Raw genomic sequence first — 5,580 nt, forward strand, 5'->3', positions numbered from 1 at the left:
AACGCCAAAAGTGGCAACATTTTTGATCAACTAAAAGTTGTGCAAAAATTTGGTAATGTTTCTGGCAAAAACTATATGATGAATTGGGGACTACGGGACAGTGTACTCACTGTCTTAAAAACAGAAAGCCCACGGATGAGAAAGAGGGTGTGTGAATGGAGCCTTACAATAGATGCTAGACACAATCAGATGAAGATGATCACAATGGGGTCCTAAGATCAACTAGGGGGTTCAATTAACTGACATGATCACCAAAGCGAAGCACAGGTATATGGGCACTTGAGCTAAACACTTTATATAACTCGGATACAGGACATGGGACATTGCAATTACAAAACACGTGTAACTAACAAGTTATCAAACAATTATTCTCCTAAGCATGGAAGGTATGTGTGAGCACTTCCGTGCAATGTGCCTGTCACAGCGGAATACACCCTTTATATTTACTTTGCAGGTCGTGACGGAGGCTTTGGAGAATGAAGTGTCAGCTGTTCTAACACAAGTGGAAGGCATTAGTCGCTGCCGTGTTTGTAGCGGACAGAATACACATGTGATGTATGAATATGGCGCAAATCATCACCAAAACTATTGCGTAAAAGAGGCGAAAAGTGACGTTTACACATTTCTTAAAAATACATCTGAATATTCCATTGTATTTGACAAATCTTCCTCCTCAGTCAGTGAGAACTTTAGAATAAGCCCCAACCCTAAAGCTGGATCACACATTCACTATTTGGGGCAGTTTTTGGAGCAGTGTTTTAACCATAGGTAGATACTAAAGTAATATGGAAATATTAGAGAAGGACTTACGCTTTTCCTTATGTTGGATCCACTTCTGGCTTTGTGTTCAGATGCACCAAACCTCACACCTCCAACTTCATTCCACCCTAATGGCGCTTGTTGGATTTACGCTTTGAAGACTCTCACCTTTTCACGTCGCAGGTTGCCGCTTGTCCTTCACTTCTCTAGAGACTCCGTGTGTCAGTCAGTGAGCAGCAGACACACACCCCGGCTGTTGCTGAGCATTCCTGTAACTGTGGGAAAGCCTCCTCCTCCGTGACAGTGCAATGTCTACGCTCCTGCTGATCACTCATTTTTGGCTGAACCCATTCATATCATTTTCTCATGTTTTTTTCTCCAAAAAATCGAAGTGTTTCTAGATTTCTTCCTATTCCTAGCATTTATGTCAGGGAACAGGTTCATCAACTATACAGTGACTGACAGGATGTGTCCTATTTTACAGCAGCAGTCTTCTCTTGGCCATCCCCACCCTTAGCCTGGAGAGCTGAGCTGTTTATTCCATGACAGAAATAGATTATTTTTCTTCCAGTCTTTGCTGGTATCTTCAAACAAAAAAGTAGCAAGACCGGCACTTTAGATTTCGACCACAGTGCAAAATTCTGTATTTTACAGGGGTGGTGCTCAGTATGAAAACGAGAGGAAATGGTCCAAATACCCTTAAGTGAGAGATAATATCATGTGGCACTTACTTTTGGTTATTTAGTATTTATTATGCGTTTTGTGTTATATAGCGCTATCCTATTCTGCCGCACTTTACAGACATTATCATCACTGTCCCCGATGGGGCTCACAATCTACATTCCCTATCAATATGTCTTTGGTTTGTGGGAGGAAACCGGAGAACCTGGAGGAAACCCACGCAAACACGAGAAGAACATACAACTCCTTGCAGATGTTATCCCTGATGGGATGGGAACCCAGGACCCCAGCGCTGCAAGGCTGCAGTGCTATCCAATGAGCCAGTGTTTAAAATGTAGATATTAATTTTCAGAGAAAGTAGTAATCGAGGAAACTTTGTTTTGGGAGAGATTAGTGCAGGATAGAAAATTTTACTTAAAAAGTAATCATTATTTTAAAAAAAATCCATGTAATAGAAGATGCTACGTGAGGCCACCCGACGGTAGATTGGGTCCTGGGACCAATAGGTCAACACATTGCTTTAAAGTTTTGGCTGATTGGTGAGAACTGCAGGAACCAGACCTCAAGTGATCAGGAACACAACGCATTTTCTATGATATGACCATTTTCCTATATGATAATTACCTTTTAAGACTTTGGCCATCGACTCTAGCCAGCCGTCACAAATGGTAAGGTCTATTAATGGATCTAATATAAAATGTATTTCTTCTTTGCTGAGCTTTCTTGAATGATTTTTAATATGTGTGTATCAAGATCATCATCATTGCAGGACTGGGGGGCATCATCGGAGTGGCAGAGCTGGACCTGAGCGGCACTGAACACATAAAAAAATTGTACTTTTTTATTTAAACCATTTAACTTTACATCTAAATTTTTGGGAAACTTACTCCACTTGTAACATAAAGGAGATAATAATTACATACCTTCCCTCAGTAGTGTTTTTATTTTCTTTGGTCAGTCTTTTAAAACAGGGCTTACCTTTGTCCCATTTGATGTTAGCAGCTCCATAAGAAGTCTTCTGTTTTATGACCATGACTGTACTTGTAGTTGCTCAAGGCACTGTATGCAAAATAGATGAACATCAATTGACTTATAATTTTACTCCAGGACAAATTTTTAGACTAGTTGGGTTTTAGTTCCATTAATAAACACCAAATGAAATCACATATGACAAAATAATGTAGAACTGTATGACTACTGTGTTTAAAACCCAATTCACAATAACTACCCAGGCAGGAACAAATTGCTTTTTTGGAGTTCCAATGCTTTATATTTGTATATTGTGCAAAAGTTGCAGGCAGGTGTGGAAAAACTGCTGAAAAGTAAGAAGGCTTTCAAACATTGGACTGTTAATAATATATTGTTATCAATCAACAAAATGCAAAGTGAATGAATTAAAGAGAAGTCTAAATCAGATCAATATGTGATGTGACCATTCTTTGCCTTTAAAACAGCATCAAAGCATCAGTTCTAGGTATAGTTTTTGAAGGAACTCGACAAGAAGATTGTTTCAAACATCTTGGAGAAGTAAGCACAGATCTTCCATAGATGTAGGCTTACGCCTATCCTTCTGTCTATTCATGGAATCCCACACACTGGGTGGTTGCAAATAAGGCTCTGTGGGACCATATCACCACTTCCTGGACTCCTTGTCTTTCTTTATTCTGATATTTCTTAATGACAATAGCTACATAGATATGGAGCCAATTAGACACTTTCCTGATGGTATTACATGATGGATAAGTATCTGCCGGTATTTCTCAGCTTTGAGAACAACATTAAGGGCTTGCTCACACGAGCACATAACTAGAGATGAGCGAACATTTCAAGGTTCGGTTTGGCAAATGTTGCGATGTTCGCCTAACATGTTCACCGAACGGTTCAACTAACATACCCAAACCCCATTGACTTCAAAGGGAGGCAAAATCAAACGCATAGAGGGCACCTTCATGGGAGCCAAAAAGCTGCCCAAACAGCTAAAATTAGGGGCAGACACAAGGAAAATTGACCCATCAGTTGCGCTAAAAATAAATAATAAAAAAAACTTGACGTGGGTTCCCCTGTATTTTTGATAACCAGACAGGCAATACTGACAGCTGCGGGCTGCATCCCTCAGCTGTCAACCTCATCAAGGCTGGTTATCAAGAATAGAGGGGTTCCCATGCGGTATTTTTTAACTATTTAAATAGCAAGAAAAAAAAAACGGTGTGGGGTCCCCCCCGATTTGACAACCAGCCAAGCTTAAACTGACAGCTGGTTGTCAAGGGACCATGGATATTGGTTTCCCCAGCCTAAAAATAACAGCCAGCAGCCGCCCCAGAAAAGGTGCATCTATTAGATGTGCCAATTCAGGTGCTTTGTCCGGCTCTTTCCACTTGCCCTGTGGTGGTGGCAAGTGAGGTTCATATTTCTGGGGTTGATGTCATCTTTGTATTGTCTAGGGACATCAAACCCGTGGCTTAGTAATGGAGAGGTGTCTATAAGACGTCTATCCATTACTAATTGTATAGTTATATTGTAAATCAATACACAGCTAGAAAAAAGTCCTTTAATTGACAAGTTCGCTCATCTCTACTTATAAGTTGGATGAGTGCTATCCAATGTTTTATCAGATAGCACTGAGCCTAATGTTATACTATGGGGCAGTGGAGATCTACTATTTTTTTCTCAAGCCAATTTATCAGTAAATCGGAGAACGTGCACCCATTCAAGTCTTTGGATGCGTGTAAACATGAGGCTGCACTCCGTACCCAGACAATGGAGAAGATGGAGTTCCCCATCTTCTCTGCACCTCTGATATGATTCTTTCATATGCAAGGATTGGATCACAGTAAATTGACTCTCAGCTCAAACTCTGATCACAGTTTGAGCCAAGTGTCACTAGCATAATCAAGCCAATTCTCTCGCTTGAGAAAATCATCGTTCCTGTAACTCTGACCCAATGCTGACAAATTCTCCAACTCCATTTGCTAAAATAGAGCCTCAAACTGGCAACGAATCTCCACCATGTTTCACTGTTGCCTGTAGACACTCATTATTGTACTTCTCTACAGCTCTTTGGTTGCAAACTACCTTCTGATACAGCCAAATTTTTCACATTTTGACTCCTCATTGCAGAGCACTAGCCAGGTACGGACTGGGGCTGAAATTCAGCCCTGGCATTTGAAATCACACAGGCCCATGCTGTCTCCGTCCCCAAGTACTAGATGGGAAACATTACTAATATTACTATGAATAGAGGAAAGCAAGATTTATTACAAGACCAATGATTCTAATGATGCCAGTGGCCTGGTGGGTTAAATGACTGAGTGAGCGACTTTGTGCTCCGTCACAACTCTTAACAGTATGGGTGTCTTGAGAACACCAATTTTGCTAACAATGTTGCAGACAAGGCAGCCCACAACCAGACAGGCCCTTTTAGCATTTGCCAGAATTGCCAGATGGCCAGTCCGGCCCTGGCACTAGCTACTATTTTACTGAAACACAGTTCCTATGTTTTCATGTCTAGATGAGTCACTTGACCTTATTGCAATGTTGAACATTTGGTGTTAGGTCACAATTCTTCATTCAATGAGGAACACTTTTGGACAGATTTCTTCAAACAATAGATGTGTGCAGCTGCTGACTGCTAGTTCTGAGCTGATGGCACTGCTGGACATCTTCTGATCTCTAAACGAAGTAAACATAAGTAAATATGATGTTTATTTAATCTGCTACACTAAGGCTACTTTCACACTAGCGTTAACTGCAAACCGTCTCAAATTGTCTTTTTTGCCGAAAAAACGGATGCGTCAAAAAAGTGAAAAACGTATGCAACGCATACAGCATTTCGACGGATCCGTCGCAAATCCGCTAAACGTTTCCGTCGAAATACTGGATGCGTTGCATACGTTGCATCCGTTTTTACGACGGATCCGTTTTTAAAATGGGAGGCTCCCAAATTTGATTGGCTACTGGAAAATATGGAAAACTATATAGTTACTGTTTTTACAGCCCATCTTTGAGGGTTTTAGTTTTGTGGCAGCGATGGAAGGTGTTCTTGTGAGGATTGCTAGTTTGGTTACCGACGTTATCTTTGAGACGAATCGCCTGGATATCATAGTGCGGGAGAAGGAGGCGGCAGCGGAAAGACGGAGGATG

General features: G+C 41.0%; 1 protein-coding gene and 1 long non-coding RNA gene across 3 annotated transcripts in view; both read right to left on the reverse strand.

The window, feature by feature from the left end:
* Window positions 1–1,061, reverse strand: part of PLEKHG7 (pleckstrin homology and RhoGEF domain containing G7) — a 70,379-nt gene extending 69,318 nt beyond the window's left edge. The window contains exon 1 of one of the 2 annotated variants that reach the window (XM_077265422.1): window positions 928–1,061. The gene's annotated coding sequence lies outside the window, so the exon portion shown is untranslated. Of the gene's footprint in view, window positions 1–810 lie in introns of both variants that reach the window. The other variant, XM_077265421.1, reaches the window with a different exon arrangement.
* A 1,022-nt stretch (window positions 1,062–2,083) lies between these two features.
* On the reverse strand, window positions 2,084–5,084 carry LOC143773730 (uncharacterized). Its single transcript, XR_013215335.1, has 3 exons — window positions 4,963–5,084; window positions 2,364–2,499; window positions 2,084–2,254 (listed from the first exon to the last, which is right to left on the reverse strand). It is a non-coding gene; the product is annotated as an uncharacterized LOC143773730 (long non-coding RNA).
* Window positions 5,085–5,580: the final 496 nt, after the last annotated feature.

This window comes from Ranitomeya variabilis, chromosome 5 (genome assembly GCF_051348905.1).
Source record: "Ranitomeya variabilis isolate aRanVar5 chromosome 5, aRanVar5.hap1, whole genome shotgun sequence".
In the NCBI taxonomy this organism is placed as follows: domain Eukaryota; kingdom Metazoa; phylum Chordata; class Amphibia; order Anura; family Dendrobatidae; genus Ranitomeya; species Ranitomeya variabilis.